The 25,827-nt window shown below is 48.8% G+C and overlaps 1 protein-coding gene and 1 long non-coding RNA gene across 6 annotated transcripts in view; one reads left to right on the forward strand and one right to left on the reverse strand.

Moving 5' to 3' along the window:
- The window catches only part of LOC105472700 (WSC domain containing 1), a 515,974-nt gene that overhangs the window by 73,010 nt on the left and 417,137 nt on the right, over window positions 1–25,827 (forward strand). For 3 of the 4 annotated variants that reach the window (XM_071082226.1, XM_071082225.1, XM_071082229.1), the window contains exon 1: window positions 15,042–15,516. The exons of the other annotated variant lie outside the window; for it this stretch is intronic. The gene's annotated coding sequence lies outside the window, so the exon portion shown is untranslated. Of the gene's footprint in view, window positions 1–15,041; window positions 15,517–25,827 lie in introns of those variants that run through there. 4 annotated transcript variants of the gene reach the window in all.
- Window positions 11,046–15,474, reverse strand: LOC105472698 (uncharacterized). 2 transcript variants are annotated; one of them, XR_011615340.1, is made up of 2 exons: window positions 15,340–15,474; window positions 11,046–13,575 (listed from the first exon to the last, which is right to left on the reverse strand). It is a non-coding gene; the product is annotated as an uncharacterized lncRNA (long non-coding RNA). The 2 variants fall into 2 exon arrangements; XR_011615341.1 differs by having other exon boundaries at window positions 11,046–12,811; window positions 15,340–15,473.

The raw sequence follows: 25,827 nt of genomic DNA on the forward strand, positions 1-25,827 counted from the left end.
ATTAGGATTTTTTTTTTCTTACTGAGGGCTTCTCAGGGCCTTGAAAATGCCTTGTAATCTACTAGAGAGGAAATAATACTGTTTCCCAAAATGCTGTTAACCTTGGAGTATCTTTTCCTCAAAGCATCTTGTGGGAATCAGTTTTTTTGTTTTTTGTGGAATGTAAATTATTTGGTGAACGTAAAAGGGAATGTTAAACCGGGACTTACAATGTCAAATGCCCTCAGGAGCCAGGCAAGTAGTGCTGATGATGAAAGCAAATGGAGTCAGCAATAGGGAGGCGTGAGGACTGGGGGAAACTGTGGTCTATGTCCTCCTGTTTGAACTGGGCATCCGAATGCAAATTAAAAAATTGGACTCATGGCTGCTGAGACCTTTGGGAATGGCACTTTCTGGGAAGCAAAAGAGAGGAACCCTGGGATAAGCCTGGACACGGGACACACGAGGAAGGACTTGGGAGGTGCTCACGTGCAGGTGGGGTGTGGTCGCTCAGCAGGCAAGCTTCCCCAGGAAGGCGTGCCCAAGTGGTAGTGAGAGTACAAGGAGAGGGCTGGAGACGCTGTTGTGGGCATAAACCCTTGGGGCTGTGTTTCTCCGACATTAGTGAGCACATAGATCATCTGGGGATCTTGTCAAACTACAGATTCCCACTTAGCAGGTGTGGAGCGAAGCCAGGATGATGCATTTCTACCCAGTTCCCTGGTAATGCAAAGCAGCACTGAAGACATGATTCTCGGTCTTAGGATTTAGGCCACCTGACCTGAGGGAGGCTCCATCCAGGCTACATTTCCTTGTAATTCGAGTTTGTTCTGATTGCAAGGAAGAGCTTGTTTTTCTCATAGGAAGGGGGTGAAATATGAATTCAGAACTGGAGTGTGGGAGATAGAGAACGGGAAACACAACTCTATTTAATTTAACAAAGACAAACTAAGCTTCTGCTCTGGAACTGTTTGCATGATGAAACCAAGGGTGGGAGGGATAAGACCTCAGATTCCGGAACCAGACTTCCTGGTTTGATTACGGGCTCTGCTGAGTGACCTTGAACAAGATATTGGACCTCCCTGAGCTTGAGAAAATAGGGCAATAATAGAACCCCACACATTGTTAGTTATGGGGATTACATGAGTTACTCTCTGTAAAGTGTTTAGAATAGTGCCTTATAAACTTTCATTATTCTCTAAATCTCATTCCGAATGAGACAGTGTGAGAGCGCTGATGCTGTAACTCTCAGGCTGTGGAACTAAAAGCAGAGTAGGTAAGAACAACAGCTTTGATTTCAGACAGACCTGAGTTGAAACCCAGCTCTGTTACCTATTAGCTCCGTTACCTTGGGCGAGTCACTGAACCTCTCAGAGCCTCGGTTTCCTCATCTATAAAATGGGGGTAATCATATTAGAAATGAGGCTTAACTAAGACGGTCCATGTGAAAGCACTTTGCCAACTGTAAAGTGCTGAACGATGCAAAGTGTTCGTGTGCAGGGTTTTTTCCCAAAGCAGCCCAGTAAGTAGGCAGAGCTGCTTTTGGGAGTGATGGAGGGGTTCTGACATGAGATTGTGTGATGGCTGCGTAACTCTGTAAATAAACCAACGATCTCTGAATCGAACCCTTAGAAAGGTGAATTTCAGGCTGGGCATTGTGGCTCATGCCTGTAATCCCAGCATTTTCAGAGGCTGACGTGGGCGGATCATCTGAGGACAGGAGTTCCAGGCCAGCCTGACCAACATGGAGAAACCCCGTCTCTATTAAAAATATGAAAAAATTAGCTGGGCATGGTGGCGCATGCCTGTCATCCCAGCTACTTGGGAGGCTGGGGCAGGAGAATAACTTGAACCTGGGAGGCAGTGGTTGCGGTGAGCCTAGATTGCGCCATTGCACTCCAGCCTGGGCAACAAGAGCGAAACTCCATCTCAAAAAAAAAAAAAAAAAAAAAAAAGGTGAATTTTATGGTGGTTAAATTATAGCTCCATAAAGCTTTTAAAACAAAATAGAAAAACACCTTGATATCTCTGGTCAAGAAGAACTGAAGGGTCTTTCCTGTTCTTACCTATTGAGGCTGCCCAGGAACCAGACCCTCTCCCTCCTGTCCCTCTGGCCAGCGCTCTTTCCACAAAGAGAAGCCCCAGACCCTGAGCCGACCTGTTTTCTTTTTCTAACCTGATTTGAGCTAGCATTTTGCAAAGCTTCGTTCTCTGGGGGCAAAAGTCCAACTTCTTATTCACCGTCAAAGGCATAGAATCTGGGTCAACAGAAAATGCTTTTTTTTTTTTTTTTTTCCTGAGGAGTGGGGTCAAGGAACAGGTGTCAGTCCTCCAAATTAGAAAGGAGGTCAGAGAGGGACAGAGACACACCATCTGCCTCCTGGCTTGGGACTGAGAAGGTGCTCCCATTCACACACCTGCTCTAGCAAACCACTCTGTCCAGGACAAGCAGGTCAGGCAGGTGAGAACTGATTGGGAACAGGCAAAAGGTCCGTGCTCCTGGAACTAGAAGATTTGCATCCCAGGGCGATGGAGGGCAGAGGGTGGGCGACTGCAGGAAACCAAGCAAAGATCAGGGCTGGGCTGCCTGAGGACTGGGGCTAGACAGAGGAGAAGCCTGGGTGGAGCTGTCAGAAGGCAGAAGTGGGGAGAGCCATGGATTTTACCTGGGTGGACTGAGGAGTCTCTCAGAGTAAGACATTTCTCCCCCCAAGAAAGTATTACTCTCTTCCCACCACCTGCTCCCGGAAACACTTTTAATTCCAGTATAACTTGCAGAAAGTTCTGCACAAATCCTTAGTGTATAGCGCCATGCATTTTCACAGAGTTTTTTCACAGAGTTTACGCAAGTTTAACCAGGTTCTAGATCAAGAGATGGAGCACTGGCCGGGCGCGGTGGCTCACGTCTGTAATCTCAGCACTTTGGGAGGCTGAGGCAGGCGGATCATCTGAGATCAGGAGTTCGAGACCAGCCTGGGCAACATCGTGAAACCCCATCTCTATTAAAAATACAAAACTTATCTGGGCGTGGTAATGCGTGCCTGTAGTCCCAGCTACTCTGGAGGCTGAGGTAGGAGAATCGCTTGAACCTGGGAGGTGGAGTTTGCAGTGAGCCAAGATTGTGCCATTACACTCCAATCTGGGCAACAGAGCAAGACTCCGTCTCAGAAAAAGAAAAAAAGGGAGAGATGGAGCATTTCCAGCACCGCCATTGCACTCCAGCCTGGGCAACAAGAGCGAAACTCCATCTCAAAAAAAAAAAAAAAAAAAAAAAAGGTGAATTTTATGTACCACTATCCACTCCCCACTCCACAAGGATAAACACCGTCTTGATTTCAACACCATGCACTCCTTAGTTTTGCTTGTTTAACTTTATATAGATGGAATCAGAAGCATTTGCTCTTCTGTGTGCAGCTTTTTTTTTCTTTCTTTCTTTTTTTTTTTTCCGAGAGTTTCTCTCTTGTTGATTAGGCTGGAGTGCAATGGCACAATCTTGGCTCACTGCAACTGCTGCCTCCCAGGTTCAAGCGATTCTCCTGCCTCAGCCTCCCGAGTAGCTGGGACTACAGGCATGCGCCACCACGCCTGGCTAATTTTGTATTTTTAGTAGAGACGGTTTCTCCATGTTGATCAGGCTGATCTCGAACTCCTGACCTCAGGTGATCCACCCTCCTTGGCCTCCCAAAGTGTTGGGATTACAGGCGTGAGCCACCGTGCCCGGCCAGTGTGCAGCTTCTTTTGCTCAACCTTCTGCTTGTGAGGTTCACCCAGGTTGCTGTGGTCTCTTCAGTCTCATGGCAGGGTGGAGTATTCCACTGTGTGATGACACCACACATTCTTTATCCATTTAACAGTTTCTGGGTGTTTGGATGTCTTCCAGTGTGGGGCTGTTATGGATAGGGCTGCAATGAACATTCATTCAGGTGGCTGTCTTTGGGTGAACACATGGATGCATTTCTGGTGGGGTGGAGCTGCCGGGTCCCAAGGTATGTGCATGTTCACCTTGAGTAGATACTGCACGGCAGCGCAGTCTACCCAAAGTGGGTAGACAAATTTGCAATGCCGCTGGCAGTGTGTATGGGAGAGAAAGAGTTCTGCTCTAGTCCTCCCTCTAAGAGCGAATAGGCACTGAATACTTTATGAGATGAATTGTGTCTCCCCCAAGTATTCATACATTGAAGCCCTCACTGCCAGTACCTCAGAACGTGACTGCATTTGGAGATAGGGCTTTCTTCTAAGAGTTAAGTAAGTTAAAATGAGGCTGCGAGGGTGGTCCCTGATCAATCCAACTGGTGTCCTTATAAGAAGAGGAGATTCCTATAATCTCAGCACTTTCAGAGGCTGAGGCGTGTAGATCACCTGAGGTCAGGAGTTCAAGACCAGCCTGGCCAACATGGCAAAACCCTGTCTCTACTAAAAATACAAAAATTAGCTTGGTGTGGCGGTGCATACCTGTAATCCCAGCTACTCAGGAGGCTGAGGTACGAGAATCACTTGAACCTGGGAGGTGGAGGTTACAGTGAGCTGAGATCGCACCACTGCCCTCCAGTCTGGGCGACAGAGCAAGACTCTATCTCAAAAAAAAAAAAAAAAAAAAAAAAGAGGAGAGTCAGAAGGTGTGAGAATGCATAGGGGAAAGACCTGTGAGGACACAGTGAAGAGGAGGCTGAAGGGCAGTCATCTGTAAGCCAAGGGGAGAGGCCTTCAGAAGAAACAACCCTGCTGACACCTCCACCTTGGACTTCCAGCCTCCAGAACTGTGAAAAATAAACTTCTGTTGCTTCAGCCACACTGCCTGTGGTATTTTGTCATGGCAGCCCTAGCAGACTAATACAAGGACTTTCTTTGTGTTGGGCCCTGTGCTTAGCTCATGCTTCATCTGACTGAATCCCCATATCAACCCTGTAGGGTAGGAACAATCGTGACCTCCATGTTACAGATGGAGGACTGAGCTTGGAAACAAATGACTTGCCCAGGGTCAGAACACAGGCAGTGGCCTGAGCCAAGACTGGAACTCAGGGCTGCCTGTCCAGAGCCCTTGAACTTAACCCTCATGCCTGCCTCACCCATCTGTTAGGTCGTTCATGGCCCACTCCCACCCCCTGCTTATTTGAATAATGGCCGTATTAGGTTTTGCAGTTTAGTGTAAAGAAGGGAGAGTGTGCTTGGGAGGCAGAAGATCTGGGCTTGAATCCTGGGTTCTTGGCTTCCTGTTGAGTAAATGTGGGCCCCACTGCTTAGATTTTGCATGTCTCTATCTCCTCATCTACAAGGCCTTCCTCACGGGCTGATTCTGGATACCCAATGTGATGATGTATGGAAGGTGCACTGCAGATTATAAAGTGCTGGGCAGATGGTAATCGTTTCAGAGATTTCATGAGTCATGCTATGCATTTAGCATGGGCCGAATTGTGTCCTCCCGCCCCCAATTTGTATGTCAACAGTCTAACCCCTAATGTGATGGTATTTGGAGATGGGACTTTTGGAAGATAATTAGGGTTAGATGAGATCATGAGAGTGGAGATCTGCTCTAATAGGATTAATGTCCTTATAAGAAGAGACACCAGAGAGCTGGCTCTCTCTTGGCTTGGGGGCATACGACGAGAGAATGGATGTCTGCAAGCCAGGAAGAGAGCCTTCCCTGGGATGGAATTGGCTGGCACCTTTATCTTGGACTTTCCAGCCTCTAGAATTGTGCAACATAAATGTCTGTTGTTGAAGCCACCTAGCCTTTGGTATTTTGCTATGGCAGCTTGAGCTGATGAAGACAGCGTGACACCCCTCTTTCTCTTTGCAAAGCTTCATAGACATACATGGCCTATACACTCAAAAATTCAGATTCCTAAAGGGCTGACTGTTCGGCAGGCATCGGTTCTGGGGCTGGGCTGGGTGATGGGTTCCTCCAGTGGAAAACATGCGGTAGCCGTGTGTCTGCTCTGGGGCTGGTGTTTGGTGAAGGAAGTCAATGTTTCTTTTTCTTGTTTGTCTCATGCCCCAGGACTGTGAACTGCTCTTGTTGTGAAGCCTCCAGAGTAGAAAGGAGAGGATGGGGTAGGGACCCAGGTACAGGAAAGGGATGGCAGAAGTGCTTTCCATTTGGTGCAGATGCTCAGAGAGGAAGGTTTTGCTGTGATCCCCATTTTACAGCTGGGGGAACTCAAGCTCAGAGACTTACTCAACAATGCTTTCCTAATATGTCATAGGACCCAGGACCGAAGCTGAAGGCCTCTGGATTTGGGGTCTGTTGGTTGCATGGTATTAGTCTGGATGGGCTAGATTAAGCTGCAGAACAAGCAACAACAAAACCCAGATCTTTTGTTGTCTTACAGCGACACAACTTTTTCTCACTCATGCCACATCTGTCCTAGTGGCTGGTGCTGCCGCCCCTTGTCTCTTCACTCCGAGTCCAGGCCAGCAGAGCGGCCACCAACTCCAATATGGATGGGTCTCTGGAGGGTCTCACACTGGCAATTCAATGCCCCAACCCAGAAGTGACGTTCATCATTTCTACTCAAATTCATTGGCCGGAGTTAGTCACTGGCCAGAGTTAGTCTAGTTATTCTAGATCACCAGCCGAACGCACAGGGGGCTAGAATATTCGCCCGAGGTGTGCCCAGCAGGCAGAGGGGGCAAGTATTATGGGGGCAGTGTTAATGCCCATCTCAGAATGAATGAATGCATGCATGCACGAATGAATGCAAGTAGAATCTCCATCTGAGTTTGGTGGTTATTGATGGACCCAGGAAAAGACAGCATAAACTTGTAACTGCCCAATATCAAGGGCATTGGAACTCCTTGGGTCCCAATAATAGGTTTAAGCATCTTGAAAATGTATGCATGTTCTTTTCCTCTCCATCGTTTCCAGCTCCCCTGCTTACATGTCTTCTCTTTCACCAAATCTGTTTGCCATTTGCTGTGGATGACAGAGTCACCCCACCCACACAGGCCCCATTCTGAGGGTGATTGATAACCCTTGGACACACACAGATGGACACAGAGAAATTTCTGCTCCTTCCACGCGCCTCGGGCAGCCGTGGAGACGGTGATTTTTCAAGTCAGTGTTCACTCAGAGTCTTTCGCAGGCTCTGGAGCATAACTAAACCCAGACAGACTCTGGGAGATGAAAAATAAACCATTGTTTTTATGATGCCATGAAAAAGCTTTCTTTTTCCTCCTAAAAAAGAAACTTATTTATTTCCATGTGTGTATGGGTTTGCAGTAAGTGTGGAAGGATTAAGCCTTTGAAACTGTCCATTTATATCCATGAGTGATGTGAAGTCTTTGTCCTGGAGAGCAGCAAGCTTTCCAAATTGGAAAATCAAGAGTCGGGCCTCTTTCCTCATTCACTTAGTGGCTCATTCACTAAATATTTACTGAGCACCTCTTGCCTTCCAGGCCTGGCTTCAGGAGCTGGGGGTGCACAGTCCATGTCAGAGGGCACCTTCCCTGCCCTCAAGGAATTTGCAATCTACAGGGGGTATTCCAGAGACCTGTAGAAAGCGTGTGGGGTACTGAGCAGGAAGGGGCAGCTTTGTCAAGGAGCATGAAGGACCTTAACCTGGAAGGACAAGGAGGAACCAGCCAGGTGAGGAGGACAAAGAGGCAAGATTCTGATGGAAAGAACAGCATCATCAGATGGGGGGAGGTGGGTGAGGGTGCAGTGTAGTTGGGCTTCACCAGGTAGTTCATGTAGTAGAGAAGATAAGCCTCTGGGCTCTGGGTTCAAATCCCAGCCTTGCCCCTTCCTTGCTATGCAACCATCTATAAAATGGGGAGAGAAGCTGTAACTCCCTCCCAGGGTATTGTGAAGAGTTGATGGGTTGAAATGTGTAAGGAGGCCAGAGCAGTGCCTGGTGTGCCAAAAATGCTTAGTAGCTGTGACCTATTCTCATTTTGCTGAGGCTTGAGTAGAAAAGAAGAGGAAGAAGGAAAAGGTGGGCAAGGACCTGAACGTCAGGGTGAGGGGCTGATGCTCTGACCTGTACTTGCAGCGTTCAGGGATGCAAAGTGTGGATTTCATGGGTCTGGTCTGACCCTGGGGAGGAAGCCTGACTGTGTGGTCCTGAGAGAGACCCTACACTAAGGGTAGAGTGATGCACTGGAAGCCCGGGGGCTGAAGGGGAGGTCCCACGGGATCAGTCAGAGGAGGTGTGGCCCAAGTCATGGGGTCTGCCGAAGAGAGACCTTAGACAAGAGGATGGGTGGCTCTGAAGGACTCACACCAGCACCCCCCTGCTGGGTGCCCAGTGGAGGGTGAAGACTGCAGACGAGAAGTGGGCAGCTGGGCCCCTGCATGGCATGAGTGAGGTGCCCCTCATGGCTCTAGAGTAAGACTAGCTTGAACCCAAAGCCCAGGCTGAGCCTGATAAGCTGAGCCTCCTGCAATGGGGGTAGTGATACCCATCGCTCAGGGGTGTTTTGTGAGTTAAATGTCTCTCTCTGTCCTTCTGGAGCTTAGAACACGGGGGTGCAGTGCAGGAAAAGAGAGGATTAGACACAGATTGACACGTGGTCTGTGGGAACACAGAGGAGGGTGGCTGCCTGGCAGTCAATCAGGTCAATCAGGCAGGCTTCCTGGAAGAAGGGGCCTTCTGAGAGGCTGAGATTCACAGGGTGACTAGAAGTTGGTATCCAGGTGAAGAGGAGCAGGGTGAGGGCTCCAGATGAGGAGATGGCGTGGGTAAGATCTGGAGGTGAGTGAGGTGTCATAGGACTGAGACACTGCCGGGTGTTCAGTGTGGCCAGAGCCAGGAGCACAGAGAAGACAGTGTTCCAAGACCAGGGAAGAGTGAGTGAGTCTGGCAGAGAGACTCAAGCGCTAATTGGGAAAAGTGAGTCCTCCTGGAGTCGGAAGACCTGGCTTCAAGGCTGCACTGGGTCACTCCTTGGCTGTGTGCCCTAGACACTTTGCTTTACCTCTCTGCGTCTGTTTCCTTCCCTATGAATTAGGTTTCACGTGAGGACAGAGATTGAATGCACTCCTTCATTCAAGCAGACATTTACTGAGTGGCTGCTATGGGCCAGGTGCTATTCTAAGCACTGGGGATTATTCAGAATATGGGGAAGATCAAGTCCCTGCCCTCATGGGGCTTACACTTTAGCAAGGGACACCTCATAAGGGCAACGAAGAAAAATCAAGCAGGGTAGGGGCCAGAGGGTGGCAGGGTACAGTGGGGTTGGGGGTGGGATGGGATGGTCAGGGAAGGCTTCTCAGAGGGCGGCACATTTGAACTAATGACAAGGGGGAGTGAGCTGTGTGGGATTCACGGGAAACAAACATTACAGCGGTAATGTACTCGGTAGATGTACCAAGTACAGGAAGTGCTCTGAACACTTTGCCTGGATTAACTCATTCCACCCTCGAACACCCTGAGAACCAAGCACCATTATCATTATACCCCATTACAGGTGGCAAAACGGAGGCACGGAGTTAGGTGGCTTGGCCAGGTCTCAGGATATGAACCTCATGGCGTGGCCTGCACAGCCACAATCCTAACCACCTTCACCATATCCCAGACAGGCAGGGCTGGACAAGCTGAGTCCCAAACCGCTTTTATTGTGGGGGATGAGTGGGTGCAGATTGCAGAGTGCAAGTCAAACGTGAAATGTTGTCACTGATATTTTCTTTGGAATGTGAAGGAAACATCTCAAACCAGTGGCATACTGTCCACTTCTGCCAATATTCTTTCTTATTTATTTTTTTTTGAGACAGGGTCTTGCTCTGTTACCCAGGCTGGAGTACAGTGGTGCAGTCACTGCAGCCTCTACCTCCTGGGCTCAAGAGATCTTCCTACCTCAGCCTCCAGAGTAGCTGGGATCACAGGCATGTGCCACCAGGCCTGGCTAATTTTTTTGATTTTTTTGTAGCGATGGATTCTCACTATGTTGCCCAGGTTGGTCTTGAACTCCCAGGCTTAAGTGATCCTCCCACCTCAGCCTCCCAAAGTGTTGGGATTACAGGTGTGAGCCACTGCACCTGGCCCTCATTTGCTGATATCCTTAAAAATAAAGGCCTGTGGGCCTCAGTTTCCTGCGTGATTCTTGGCAGAGTATATGAAAACACAACTTGCTTAGGGCGGGAAAAATGCTGAAAAACAAAAGAAATACCTGCATTTGCTCTTTGTAAAAATAATATATCCGCATACTGAAAATATGAAAAATAGAGAAATTTCTCACATAGTTACCATTTAAATATAAGCACTTAGTATTTTGGAATGTTTTTGTTTACTGTTTTTCAAAAGGAGAGGGTGTTTCAGTTGTGTGCAGCAGAAAATAGAGAACTCAGATATTTTGGAATATACAGACAATTATATAATGTTATTATGTGACAAGAAAACATAGGCTAGGCCATGCATGGTGGCTCATGCCTGTAATTCTAGGACTTTGGGAGGCTGAGGTAGGAGGATCACTTGAGCCAAGGAGTTCGAGATCGGCCTGGGTGACACAGGGAGACCCTGTCACTACAAAAAAATAAAACACATAGCTGGGCATGGCGGCATGTGCCTGTAGTTCCAGCTACTCAGAAAGCTGAGATGGGAGGATCTTTTTGAGCTCAGGAGGTGAAGGTTGCAGTGAGCTGAGATTGCACCACTGTATTCCAGCCTGGGTGACAGAGCAAGACCCTGTCTCAAAAGAAAAAAAAAAAAAAAGAAAGAAAGAAAACAGAAAATTTAGAATAATGCAATACCTATTTTACTTTTCTATTCTCCAAAATATTAGCTTATGCAAACAGCTCAGGGCAGCAGGTAGAGCTCTGTGGCAGATCACTAAAGACTGGGTTTCTGGTTGTTCAGTTCTCTGAGATTACCTGTTTGCCAGCTTGATGGTCACCTAACCATACTGTCACCTGGTTCCATAGTCACCAAGCGTTTTAGTTGCTTACTCATCTTTGTATGAGAGAATGCTTATAATTTTTGAGCACCCTGTCTTCAGACAGGCACATTTATTTGTACGTCATACTATTACCAATCTGCAGAATATTAGTACATTCCTGAACTGTATGTTAATATTTAACACATTGATTTGTTTTGTGCGACCACCAGAGCAGGCGCCAGAGAAAAGGCAAGTAGGCAAAATAAAAAGAAACTTTATTAGCTAGCCAATGTGAAAGAAGAAAGGGTGAAGTTCACCGGTCTCTGGCGGTGGAGGCCGAGGAAGTCGATCCGGCGTTCTCGGGCGAAGTTCCTGGGTCCGCATATGAGGAGGGGCCGAGGAAGTTCGCGCCGCGTGTCTGCCGGGAGCGGCTTATGTCTTGGGCCTGGGAGTGGGAGGGCAGTAGGCTGGCCATGGGCGGGTTGGGGGCCGTGTGGTAAGTTTTGGTTTCCTCGGTGGGTCGTCAGGTTGCACCTGCGCAGTTGACCTGTGTCTTTTCCCGGGCGCGGGAAAGTTGGTGATGAAGAACCTGGAAATACGCCATCTTAGTCCCTTTTGTTCTTTGTTTCCCTCCTCCCTCCGTCCAGACAGTCCAACCTTTTATTGATTATAGTGATTGGGGGCGTCATTGTCTGTCTGGCTGCTTCCTGCTGTTAAGGGGCGTAGTTAGGGACTGTGGTTTGTATCTGGACGTAGGGATGTAGGAGCATCTGGTCGAAGGTGACGCGGGTGATCTCTTGCACTTTGGCTCAGAGAAGTTTTATTAAAATGGGAGTAAAGCACAGTATAAGACATAGGATTAAGATAGGAATGAGGAATAGGAGCATTTGTTGTATTACTGGTAATAACCATATAAGTGGACCAGGGGTTAAGGGAGTGTTGTAGTTTTTGAGTTCTGTTTTAATCCTGTTTAGGGTTTGGATGTTGGTGTCAACTAGACCTGACTCGTTTATGTAATAGCAACATTCTTCTCCTAAGAAAAGGCATGTTCCTCCTTTTTCAGCTGTAAGAAGATCTAATGCCTGTCTATTTTGTGCTGCTACCTGGGCCACTGAGGTGATTTGACGTTGTAAAGAGGCTAAGCTTTCAGCTGAAGCCTCTATCGCTGCCTGGACCTGAGTGGAGATGGCAGAGTGACAACCCTGGGGGTGGGGCATAATCTGCAGTGCCCTGCATGACTGAGTGTATCTGGTTGTCTGTAGACCAGGTTTCAGTTATAGGAATCTCCATACAAAGTTAGGATTAGTAGGAGTAACTAGGGGAATTAGAGTGAACCATAATAATGATGACAAAGGTGTAGAGGGTAAGTTCAACATTGCTGAAATCACAAAGGGCACCGTGCCAAGCTAGGTCTTCTATGAAAGTAAAAAGTCAGGAAACCTACTGGTTGGGGGATGGGTCGGGAAGGAGGGTGTCTATGGGGTTTATGAGGGAAAAGTCAGTTAAGATGAAGAATAGTGAGGAAGTGGGAAAATTTGAGGACGGTGTTGATCTTTGGGCAGAACCTGGTCACGTGGAGAGAGGGAAGGGGAATAGATGTTTTGAGTTAGGTTAAGATGTCTCATCCCAAGAGGGGGGTGGGACAAGAGGGCATGATAAGGAAAGAGTGGGCAAAGCATGCATAGTCCAGGCAGTAATTTAACACTGGGGTCTGGTGAGGGTTAGACGGTTTACCATCTAGCCCAACTACTGAGATAGTGGATGGCTGACTAGGACCTCCATAGGTTGACAAAACAGAATAGGTAGCCTCTGTATTGATGAGAAAATAAATTGGCTTACCCGCTATCTGTAGAGTTACCCTAGGCTCAGCGAGGGTGACCGGGGTCTCTGAGTGTGGGCACCGTCAGTCATCGTCCAGGTGTAGGAGCTGGAAGGAGCCTTCCGGCCTTTGAGGAGAGGCACCACGTTGAGGCGCAATGCCTGCCCTGCAGGCGGGGCAATCAGACTTCCAATGTTTCTCCTGTTGGCAGGTTGGGCACAGCGTGGTAGGCGGGCGAGGATTTGGACACCTTTTTGCTCAATGCCCAGTTGTGCCACACTTAAAGCATGGACCAGACGGAGTGGCTGGCTTGGCCTGGGGGCACTGGTTTGCCCAGTGTCCTGGGTCTCCGCATTTATAGCAGGAGCCCTTAAGAGACTTATCTTTGGTTTTCCCTGCCGGCAAAGGGGGCAACACGGGTTGGAGGGCAGCCACTAAAGCTTGCGCCTGAAACGCAGCCCTTCTTTTCTCCTTGTCTAGCTCTGCGGCCTCAGCTGCTTCCTCTCTGGAGTTAAAACTTTGAAGGCCAATTTTACTGAGTCCTGTATGGGAGTCTGAGGCCCATCTTCAACCTTTTTAAGCTTTTTTTGAATATGTGAGGCTGACTGGGAAATAAAATAGGAGGCTAGGACGGCTGCCCCGGCTGGGGAAGTGGGGTCTAGCCAGGTAAATTGGGCCAGTCCCTCTGTAAGGCGATTTAGGAAGGAAGCCGGGTTCTCATCTGGGTGTTGGATAATTTCCTTTAATTTATTAAAATTTAACCACTTTGTTAGAGGCTGCCTGCATACCGGCTAAGAGACATTGAATCATAATGTTCTTCTTACGGCGGCCAGGCTGCTGAGGTTGGTAATCCCAATCTGGTTCTATGGACGGGACAGCCATCTTTCCTAAGGGGATGGTGGCGTCGGTTAAATGCCATTGATCTGCATGTTGCCTGGTGGCTGCAAGAATGCACTCTCTTTCCTCTGGGTTAAGAGTGGAAGAAAGAATGACATGTAAGTCATGCCAGGCAAGGTCATATGCCTGGCCTAGGTATCGAAACTCTTTGGAATATTAGGTGGGGTTGGCTGAGAAGTCGCCGAGTCATTCTTCAATTTTGGAAAGGTCAAGGGGACGTGGACTCTAACCACGCTTTCGGCTCCGGCAACTTCTCGGTGGCGGCGGGGGGCAACAAACTAGCAGGGGAGGTTGGAACAGACTGACCAGTAGGGTAGGTTAAGACGGGCCAGGCGCGGTGGCTCAAGCCTGTAATCCCAGCACTTTGGGAGGCCGAGACGGGCGGATCACGAGGTCAGGAGATCGAGACCATCCTGGCTAACATGGTGAAACCCCGTCTCTACTAAAATATACAAAAAACTAGCCGGGCGAGGTGGCGGGCGCCTGTAGTCCCAGCTACTCGGGAGGCTGAGGCAGGAGAATGGCGTGAACCCGGGAGGCGGAGCTTGCAGTGAGCTGAGATCCGGCCACTGCACTCCAGCCTGGGCGGCAGAGCAAGACTCCGTCTCAAAAAAAAAAAAAAAAAAAAAAAAAAAGACAGGCTGACTGGTAGAGGGGGTTGGGGCAGGCTGACTGGTAGAGGCCTGACTAATGGGGGCCGCTACAGCGGTCTTGGAGCGAGTGTGGACGGAAATGGGAGAGGTAAGAGGAGTGGCTGAGGGAGGAGTGTCAGGAGGGGCGGTAGGAAGTCCATAGGGAGGGGGGTTGGAAGGTTGGAAGGGAGGTGCCCCGCCGTCAGCCCCATCTAAAATGGAGGTGGAGTCTTCCTCTGATGTTGAGGTGGGGGTCGAGGGTCGGGTTTTGGCTAACAAGACCTGGGCCATCGAACACTGGGCACACAGGTCTGGGCGAGAACGCAAGTCTTAAAAGGAAAAAAATCTTTTGTATATAGTTAATTTTGTACTACTTGCCTAGGTGCCGGCAGAAACTGCCAAGATCGAGTAGAATATTGCGGTCTAGAGTGCCTTCAGGTGGCCACTGAGATTGTTTAATTTATATTGGGGCCATGCCACAGTGGAGAGGAAAACCAGTCGCTTTTAAAATCTTGCTCTAATTGTAAAGTTTTTTTTTTTTTTTTTTTGAGACGGAGTCTTGCTCTGTCGCCCAGGCTGGAGTACAGTGGCCGGATCTCGGCTCACTGCAAGCTCCGCCTCCCGGGTTCACGCCATTCTCCTGCCTCAGCCTCCCGAGTAGCTGGGACTACAGGGGCCCGCCACCTTGCCCGGCTAGTTTTTTTGTATTTTTTAGTAGAGAGGGGGTTTCACCGTGTTAGCCAGGATGGTTTCGATCTCCTGACCTCGTGATCCGCCCATCTCGGCCTCCCAAAGTGCTGGGATTACAGGCTTGAGCCACCGCGCCGGGCTCTAATTGTAAAGTTTTGAGATTAGTTAGAAGACACCCTAGAGGGGAGTCTCTAGGTATTTTGGATTGGGGGATTCCCATTGCCTTCCTCTCGCCTACAGGCGGAAACGGAAACTGAACTCTACCTAGCTCCAAAGCGTCCTTTGGAGCCACTAGAGGCCGGCGGGAGGCCCCTGGAGCCGGAATGGAGATTCCCTCCAGGCAGACGTCTCCGTCCTGGCCCGGTCTCACACGGACTGGAATAGAGTTCCTTTGGGCAGACGTCTCTACCTTTGGGAACTCTCCTGTGAGTCACCTGGTGACCAAAAAAGCCTTGGGCCTGCGCAGGACTTCTGGCCAAGGAGTATGAGAGGGAGGCAAGACGTACTCACCCCTAGGAGACACGGAGGTGTGGAAAGCGACGTCTAGGTCCTGGTCCCTCCGCGACGTGGAAGGAGGAGGCTCCTCGGACCTTGGGGTGGGGGGGGGCCCTGAGGAGGGGTCTCCTCCCGGGTTCGGCACCACCTGATTTGTTTTGTGCGACCACCAGAGCAGCCGCCAGAGAAAAGGCAAGTAGGCAAAGTAAAAAGAAACTTGATTAGCTAGCCAGTGTGAAAGAAGAAAGGGCGAAGTGCACCGGTCTCCGGCGGTGGAGGCCGAGGAAGTCGCTCCGGCGTTCTTCGGCGAAGTTCCTGGGTCCGCATCTGAGGAGGGGCCGAGGAAGTTCGCGCCGCGTGTCTGCCGGGAGCGGCTTTATGTCTTGGGCCTGGGAGTGGGAGGGCAGTAGGCCGGCCATGGGCGGGTTGGGGGCCGTGTGGTAGGCGCGGCCAGGTAGGTTTCGGTTTCCTCCGTGGGTCGTCAGGTTGCACCTGCGCAGTTGACCTGTGTCTTTTCCCGGGCGCGGGAAAGTTTGTGATGAAGACCCCGGAAATACGCCATCCTAGTCCCTTTTGTTCTTTGTTTCCCTCCTCCCTCCGTCCAGACAGACATAGTTTAATTTCTTATTTTTATATAGAAATACAAATATTCTAATATTTTCCTCCCACACTATTTACTGATTTTCTCACACCCCACTGATTTAATGCATTTTGCCCCAGTCCAGAGACAGTTTTGTAGACAGACATGATATCTTGTGAAAAAGGGTTGAAGAAACGTGTCATTTTGCACCAAATCCCACTGTAGGAACCTCTGATGGGGTTGGCACAGTCTACCTCAGTGGGAAAATAAATCCTATCTTCCACTTACAAGACAGGTCAGGGAGGGAGAAGGGGAAGAATGAAATCTCGAGGCCAGGATCTGTGTTGATGGAGGATGCCTGCAGAGACCACAGTCATGCCACTTTTTTGCCTCTTTGGCCTGGAAGGGCAAGCGCTGGATCCTGATGGGGCTAGGACTGAATGATTGGCATAATAAAGTGAGAGGAGGCACACTGAATGGAGGGTGAATAATATTCCATTAGTATTAAGTAATTAATTCCATCCAATAATAGCCCATTATATGTATAAACCACATTTTCTTTATCCGTTCATTGGACAAAGATGGACAGTTGAGTTGCTTCTATCTTTTATTATTATTATTATTTTTGAGACCTAGTCTCGCTCTGTTGCCCAGGCTGGAGTGGAGTAGCACACGGAAGTTAAAATGTGATAAGGCTGGGCGTGGTGCCTCACACCTGTAATCCCAGCACTTTGGGAGGCTGAGGTGGGCAGATCACCTAGGGTTAGGAGTTCAAGACCAGCCTGGCCAACATGGTAAAACTCCATCTCTACTAAAAATACAAAATTAGCCAGGCGTAGTGGCGGGCGCCTGTAATTCCAGCTACTCAGGAGGCTGAGGCAGAAGAATCGCTTGAACCCAGGAGGCGGAGGTTGCAGTGAGCCGAGATCACACCGTTGCACTCTAGCCTGAGTGACAAGAGTGAAACTGTCTCAAAAAATAAAAAAATAAAATTCTGATGAGATAGAGGCACTGGAGGTTAGGAGCTTGGGCGCTGGTGCCTGACTTCCATAGTTAGTGTCCTAGCTCTGTGTCGTTGGACAAGTTACTTAGCCTCTCTATGCCCCATTCCCATCGTCTGTAAAATGGGGCTAACAATTTCTACCTCCCAGGGGGCTGTGAGGAGTGGATGGTCTAATATGCACAAAGCACTCTGAACAGCTTCATAAATGTTAGCTGTTACTTTTGAGATGAGCACCAGCCAGAATTTGAAGCTACAATGCAGAGTTGAAAGTGATTCCCAGATTTTGAGCCCCTGAGAACTCAGAGACATCATAGGATTCAGTGCTGGGGCCAATCTTATTCCAATGTGAAAGGACAGGGTGACCTCAGCTGACCAGCCCAATTGCTGTGATGACCGGGATTTGGTTCTCACCTCCCAGCCTGGGTTTTGTTTTCTGATATGATGAGGCCCTAGTGCTGTCATTTCAAGAGTGGAAAGAGAGAGGTTTTCTCTTCTTGTTTAGTGCCAACCAGGCTCCCCCTACCATAGAAATCCCCAGAGGACTCTTCCATCAAAGTGAATATTCGTAAAGTGCTTTAGAGTTGATGGAGTCCCTTTATATCCATTATCTTATTTGATGACCCCAATAATATTATGACCCTTTTACTGCTGGGGCACTGAGGAGAGTGAGAGTGGAGGAGAGAGGTAGGAGGGGAAGGGAGGAGGGAGAAAAGAGGAAATGAAAGGGGAAGGGAGGGGTAAAAGTAATGCTGAAATGCTGAGACTGGCTTTTATTTTATTTTTCATTTTTTCAAAAGTAGAGATGGGGTCTTGCTATGTTGGCCAGGGTAGTCTTGAACTCCTGGACTCGAGCAATTCTCCTGCCTCAGCCTCCAAAAATGCTGAGATTACAGGCTACCACACCAAGACAACTCTCTAATTTTGATTTTATTATATTTATTTTTGTTTTTAATAAGAGCCTGGGTCTTTTTGGCTCATATATCCATGTGCTTCCTGCTTTACTAGCTGGCCCTCGGGTGGGAGAAGCAGGCCCTCTGTTTGCTCAGCCTGGGGTCAGTCACTGACCCAGTGCCCAGCACAAGGTGGGTGGACCCCTCAGGGGCTCTTGCTACCCTGACCAGGAGCCATGCTGAGCTACAGATCTGATACCTGGGTCTCTGCCAAGGGCTTGGGCTAATGCGCCCTGTATGGAGTCAGCCAGGTGAGCCATGATGGTAAGAGCTGGCTTGCCAGCCTCACCTTCCTTGCAAGAAGTTATTGAATAACAGCAGAGCTTTTTGAGGCAGGTGTTAATCATGTCCCCATCTTACCGATGAGGAAGCTGAGTCTTGGAGCGGCTCCTATCTGTGAGTAAGTGTTGGAGCCAGGTCTGTCTGACCTCGAAGTTGAACTTCGACTCTCCATTCCGAGGAGAAGCGTGCTTAGGGAGGTGCTGCTTGTAGAAAAGGATCCTGGAGAACTATTCATTTGCCATCACTCAGGCTAAAAGAGCAACAGAAGAAATGATCAATGAAAAACCCTCCAAAATTTGTCATTGGCTTGGGTTTATCCTGCTTTAAATCATAACCTAAGCAGCCTGAAATGCTATTTCCCAAAGATGGGAATGAAATTCTGGTTATTCAGGGAAGAAGCCAAGGGTTGGGGGTTTGCAGGAGTAGTTTCCAGACTCCCAGAGTGCAGGTAAGCTCTGAAGAGGTGGAGGGGCAGGGAGGGAAGAGCAGGGGAGGAGAAGGGGCTGGAGCCCACCGAGAGAAGGAGGGGCCTGGCTAAGCCCATACTGCACTGGGGACAGCTCTTCCCCTGGGGCCAATGACAGGCTCTTATCATCAGCCTTGTCCCAAGATGCCCCGCGGCACAGTTAAGTGCTTTAAGTGGCAGCTCCGAAAAAGGCCATTTCCTTCCAAGACTATAAAATGGAAAAATGGAGATGCTGTATTCACGGTAAAGAATCAAATGAGCAGAGCCTTAACACGGAATTTATAAATCAGTTACCAGGAACATTAAAATGCCTCTTGCTGCACTTAATCTTCAGCTTCCTTTCTTTTCTTCTTCCAAATACCTAACGCATCAGTCTTTTTTACTGGCTCTGGTGGACTCTTCAATGAAGTCTGTTCCTTTTTCAGAATAAATATATGTGTATTCTCTTCTCTGACTCAACTCGACTGTAAAACAAATAATGATACATGCTTACTCTGGTTCTTCAGATAAATATGAGAGGAGGCAGTTTTGTTTTTCTTTGGGCTGGGACCTCCCTGGGAGCAGGAATCATGGCTGTGCCAAACACAGTTTCTGTAGCTGTATCCCATGCGATCTTGTAAGTAGGAACACTCAGAATGTAACACCAGCAAAGCGTGGTCTAGACATAGTCAAGCTTGGCCCAATAAAAACAGGAGAACCAAACTGCACTCCAAGGCATCGCCAAGACTCTTGTATAATAAGAACAGCCAGCGCCTTCCTGAGCCTACCTTAGGCCGGCTGCTGTCCTAAGCACATTGCATTTATCGACTCCATTTAATCCTCACAATAACCCTAGTATTGTTATGTTCTCCATGTTATAGATGAGGAAACAGAGGCACAGAGATATTAACTTTCCCACTTTCATACAACCAGTGACTGGAGGAACTGGCCTGTGGACCCAGGCAGTCTGACCCAGCAACAGGGCCCATAAATTTTATGCTATATGGCTGTAATAAGCAGGCTAGTTTTACCATTTACCCTATGATATGGTTAGGCTTCGTGTCCCCACCCAAATCTCATCTTGAACTACAATCCCCACAATTCCCATAATCCGCATGTGTCAAGGGAGAGACCAGGTGGAGGTAATTGGATCATGGGCGTGGTTTCCCCTGTGCTGTTCTCATGATAGTGAATTCTCAAGAGATCGGATGGTTTTATAAGGGGTTCTTCCCACTTTGCTCGGCATTTCTCCTCCCTGCTGCCTTGTGAAGAAGGTGCCTTGCTTCCCCTTCACCTTCTGGCATAATTGTAAGTTTCCTGAGGCCTCCCCAGCCATGCTGAGCTGTGAGGCAACTAAACCTCTTTCCTTTGTCAATTACCCAGTCTCAGGCAGTTCTTTATAGGAGTATGAAAACAGAAGAATACATCCTAGTTCTGGGAGGATTCAGGGACCCAGGCTGCAATGAGAGGGCAGAGCTGTTGAGAGCCACCAATTTGGTTATTCCCTGGATGTCTGTTTGCTGGGCTGGTATGTTGTGGGTTGTTTTTGTAATCACCTTAAAGCACATTTGGTCAAATCTTATGAGAGGCTTCTGCTGGAGCCGTTCAAGAGGTGGCAGCTGAGGCAGGCCCCGTCACTCAGGGAAGGCAGCCCTGCGAAGGATGCCTGAGTCTGGAGATCTGCAAGGGAGAGGCTTTCTCCTGGAGAACTTTGGGGAAGTTTGGCTCAGTAAAGAGGAGGCAAGGTGGCCTGAACACAGACACTGGGCTGAGGTACATCTCTAAGATGCCTGTTGTGTGACCAGGAAGTGCTTCTGACCCTGGATTCCTGGTGATATTCCAGCTGGTGAATGTAGCATCCCAGCCTGAATTTCAGCATTTGGGTCCTCCTTGAAAGGTTCTGAGAATTTCCTTGCCAATATCTGTTTCTGGTCCTTGCAAACATCCAGACACTGCTGGACTTAGTCACTAACTCTATAGACCAGCCCTCTCTTTCATGCCTTTCTGATATCGGTCCAAAGAGGGCCCCAATGGCTCCCTTCTGGCCTACCCCCACCCCCACACACCTACTGAGGCTTCTGGAATATTGAGGCTCAGCATGCGTCCAGTGCCCTGGAGTCCCCTTGTCTTGAGGGGGCAGTGGGCAGTCCTGGTCTATCATCCTTAGTGTGAATTCCTGACCTCTTTGAGCTTAGGTGGAATTGTCAGCCTGGGCTTTCCTCATTTTCCATAGGTGTGGCCGTGAGGCTGCACTGGCACTAGGCCAGACTTCACCAGGACAATCACATCCACCACGATGGGGCGGCAGGAATTCTGAGCGGCCAGTGAGGGAGGTGTATTGTAGAGGCCCAGGGTGAAATCCAGATGATTTCACCTGTACAGCCTCTTCTCACCCTGAGATTCTATAATTTAAAATGGAAATCTAAAGGGAGATTATAGATGAAAGACTACAGCTAGTGACTTAGATGACAACCTCCAGCTCAACAGCTGAGTTGTGAGCAAGGAAAAAGTAAATAGTGAAGCCAGGGAGCCAGTGTGGGTTCCCTGGGAACAAGTCATACCCAAGGATTTCCCTGAGAGAATTATTAGCCCATTCCAGCATGAAAACACTATAAAACAATCTCATAGCTAGAAAATACTTCCTGGTTTTCAAGGCATTTTCCTTTACTATGATTTCCCCCCTTCTTTCGTAACAGTCCTGGGAAATAGGCAGGGAAATATAACACGCCCATTTTACAGACAAGGAAACAGAGAGAAAATGGGATTTACCCAGGATCATGCAGCTAAGTTATGGAATGTAGACTCAAACTGAGCTCTTCTGTCTCTGCTTTAGGACCCTTTCTATGACTCTGCATGCTGTATTTTGATTTTTGCAAAACGCTTGACAATGGGCATGATCTCCTTGAGAACCAGAGGGAGCAGTGTCCCTGATGTGATGAATAAGCATGGTGGGTTGAACAGTGTTCCTGATGTGATGAATAAGCATGGTGGGTTGAACAGTGTCCCTGATGTGATGAATAAGCATGGTGGGTTGAACATTGGGGCCTATTTGATGGCTATGAGCCTATTTGATGGCTGAACGCAGAGCTCTCTGGTGCACACCTGCCACAGCCCTTTTGTCTGGGACGCCTTCCATGAGACACGGCAGTGTTTATCAGACTTCCTGATGACACAGTGCTGGAAGTGATAACTAATCCACTAGCTGGGAGAACTGAGTAGAAAAAATTGAGAATGTTTGATGTATTGGAGAGGGCATAGGCTGTGGAATCAGACCAGCTGCAGAACCTTGGGCAAATTACTTAATGAGAGCAGATGCTCATTTAATGCTCCTTCCCCTTCCTTTCTTCCTTCAGGCAAAGAAAAGGCAGGATTGCTGTCTTCCAATGTTTGAAGCGCCATCTTAATAAAGCAGGTGCTGCCTGTGTCAATACCCTAGTGGCTACCAGCTCAGCCCCTGGAAACTGACTGCCTTGGTTCCTTTCCTGATTCCACCACCCACTAGTTGCAGGATCGCGGGCAAGCTACACCCTCTCTCAGGGCCTGTCCTGTAAAATGGAGACAACAGCACCCATCTCACAGGACTGTCGCTAGAAAGCACTCACAGTGGTAGCCAGCACCCAACACGTACTATGACAAATTTCCTTTGTTGTCGTTATCATCCTGTGGCCCCTAAAGGTAAAATGGAGCTGAACGCTGTAACTTACAGAAAGTGGGGTTTTTATTTGTGTAGGGGAGAACTTTTTGCATCACTCCCCTCCTGAATACTTTTCAATTCCACTTCATTACCTTAGGAGAAAGGCAGAAATCTTTAACGTGACCTCCACAGTCCTGCTCATGTGGCCCTTGTAAGCCTGAAACTGCCTGTGCAAAATTATCACTGAGATAGTGAAAGAGATCTAACTTAACTGATTCCGTTTTGCTTCTAACCTCCAATCTGTCCCTTTTCATTCCTGGGTGTAGGCTGAACTAACTTTGGGAGGAACTTTATAGTTTATAGTTTACAGTTTAAACAAAGACAGGAACAGCCTTTCCCAAAGCAGATCTCTTTCTTGCCTGGGGACTAGATTGCCTTTGTAGGACTAACATGTGCCACATTAGAAATGAGCCGAGATTAGAAACATAAGCCAAGAAATGTGCCAAGATTAGAAACATAAGCAAAGATGAGAAATTATGGTTTTGGAGTCATGCAGCTGGAGGCTACATGATCCTGACCCTCCCTAAACTGCTCCTAAGATCAATGCTTGAGATATTTTGCAGACCCTGCCCTTGATGGATCAGCTGGCCCCACCCAGATCAATCAACTGGCTCATCCGATCTTCTTGCCCCCACCCGGAAACTGAGCACAAGACAGCTCCAACTCCCTATGATTTCACCTCTGACCAATCAACACTCCTGGCTCACTTCCTTCTCCCCGCCCACCAATTTATCCTTAAAAACTCTGCTCCCTGAATGCTCAGGAGACTGATTTGAGTAATAATAGAACTCCGGTCTCCCGCACAGCCGGCTCTGCGTGAATTACTCTTTATTGCAATTCCCCTGTCTTGATGAATTGGCTCTGTCCAGGCAGCAGGCAAGGTGAACCCCTTGGGCGGTTATAACAGGTTTATCTTGCACCCCTTGGTCCCTTGCTCACTGTACTCCATCTGTCATCCTTTGAAATTTCTTATATGCACAATGCCCCCTGCCTCTAGCCTCAGGGCCTTTGCACATGCAGTTTTTTTTCTGCCCAGAACAATCTTCTGTCTTCCTCCTGGCCAATCTCTGCCAACCTTTCAATTTTCAACTTAAGTATCATTTCCTTAGATAAACCTTTCCAGATCTTCTAAGTGAGTCTAGTCCTCCTTCTTACATAGCCTCATAGTATCCTATTCTCTGTAGCGGTTACCACAGTCATACTTTTCTCATATAATTATTTAATGTCTACTTCTAATGTTACCAGAAACAATCCTTGCCTCACTGCTGTACCCTTAGCTCCCAGCACAGTGCCTGGCACTGACAGGCAGCAGGAAACATTTGGGGGTTTAATGAATATATGTTCTCACCAGCTTTTCTGGGCAGGGCTACCTTTAGGGGCCATGTGATCCATCCCTGGAGATGTGCAACCACAGCCGGGGACATGGTGAGCTGAAGAAGCACTCAGGTGAATGAGGCCTCTCTGCTTCCTCCAGGGAGAATGCGCTGCCGCTAACCTTCAAGCTCTGAGGCTGCAAAATTGGCAAGACACCAGCTGAGACTGATAGGGGCTGAGATTGGATTATTCCTTCAGGGAGGGGTATCACCTCCTGGGGGAAAAGGAAAGGGGGTGGACACCCCCCAAGTGGGATGGGGGAAAGGAATAGCTGCAAGAAAGGAAGGAGGAGGGGTCCTGGAGGATTAGCACAGAGGCAGGATTTAGCAGCTGTGCAGGTCAACATCCCTGAGTCTACACCGATAGGAGCCCCTTCCCTCTCCTCCTCTCCAGCTGCCCCTGCCCTCAACACAAAGCCTCCGAACGATTGCCCAACCCATATGGTAAAATATTCATAGGGGCGCAAGGCAAGGCAAGAGACTGAGGCAGCCTCGGAAGAGGGGGTGGGGTTTCCTTGCTGAGAAGTCCTGGGTGCATCCTCTTTGGGCAGCGAGGCACCATGTTCTCTCCGTGGGAGCTGCGTGAGGGTCACAGTTTGAGCACGGCTAAACTCCTGAGGTTAGCATGAATATATTTAACATTCCACCAACGCCCAGCTGCTGGGGACTTCTGCATTATTTATTTATTTTTGTACTAATGGCCTGAAACGTCTACAGAGCAGCTCTTGGATAGCGTGGTGACTAGAAACCCAGGCCCCTCGCTCCCCACCTTCTGCAGCGTGGGTAGAATTCGCAGCCTCGGGTCCCACTGACTAGCCCTGGGTCTGGAATCACAGGCAGCACTGGGGTGATTTTCCTCCTCGCCAAGACACAGATCCCTCTGAGGAGCGCCTGGTTATTTTTCAGTCCTCTGTGCTCAATCTTATCCCTCATTTCCAGGAACTCCATTGGCATCCGAGGCTCTTGCAAGTGGCAATTTACTAGAACAAAATAAAATCCCTAGTCAGATTTAAAAGCAATGAAATAAATAGAATTGCATTTTTCACTTGGCGTCAGGACGGTGGAGACACACCCACGTACAACTTGAAAGCACCTTGTTTGCTTCCTTTTCAAGAGAGGCTGCTGATCCATCAGCCGCTTTCATTTAAACTCAGGGACACAGGGGAAAAGACAGAGCGCGAAAGCCCCATTTCTCCTTCCTGGAGTCTGAAACCAACTGTTCCTATTTCTTAAATCTGTGGACCTCCCCTCCCATCCTCTGAACCTTTTCCCTACTTTTTCTCAGGATATATTTCACAGGAATTGAACATCTGGCAACACAGGTTTCCATGGAAAAGACAGCAGGCTGGGCTTTGTTCTCACCTGCAGCTGATGGAGATACGCCTTTCACATGGCAGCAGGAAGCCACTGTTAGCCACCGCGGGCTGGAGCTCAGAGCCCAGCGGGTCATGGCAGTGCTGGGAGCTGCCTCTGCCTTCTAGCCCTTTCCTTTTTTGCTGCACTCTTCCACATGCTAACTTTCCTCCAGACCTGGCTTTATCCTGCCGGGACATAGAGAATGGTCTTGGAGCTTCCCTGATTGTTTCCAGTGTCTCCAGTCTCTGCTCTAACTCCATGCGCTACTGCTTACCTCTACATGACCTGGAATATTATTTCGGCTCCGTTCATTGATGACTTTAGGGAGGTGGCCAGGCTCTGGCCATCAGTCGGACCAAAGTGGCCATTTTCTCATCTGGAACCCAGAGAGATGGGGGTGGGGTGCATTGGAGATGGTAGAGTCCAGCTGAAGACCCTCAGGCCCAGAGAGACTCAATAGCTGGCCCAAGGTCATACAGCGAGTTAGACGCTGGACCTCCTGGTACTCACTCAGGCGCTCTGTCCAGTGCTCCATAAAGCCTGAGGTTTGAGTCGGCCCTTCTGAACCACGTCCTTGGCAGGGGAGGCAGAATGAGATGTCTGGCAGAGCTGAGCTGTGTGGCAGAATGACAAATGGGCCCCTTGTATTGCTAGGAAGTGGGTTCTGGGAACAAGGGCAGCCAACAGAGCCATTTATCCACCTCCCAGTGACTCGGCCAGCAGTGGAGAAGTTAAGAGAGAACAGGGGGGTGTAAAGGCTATGGGTTCCCCAACTCATTACTGGCAGGGACTGCCATGCAGGGCTGACCAGTACTTCAAA

Source organism: Macaca nemestrina, chromosome 17 (genome assembly GCF_043159975.1).
Source record: "Macaca nemestrina isolate mMacNem1 chromosome 17, mMacNem.hap1, whole genome shotgun sequence".
Taxonomy (NCBI): Eukaryota; Metazoa; Chordata; class Mammalia; order Primates; family Cercopithecidae; genus Macaca; species Macaca nemestrina.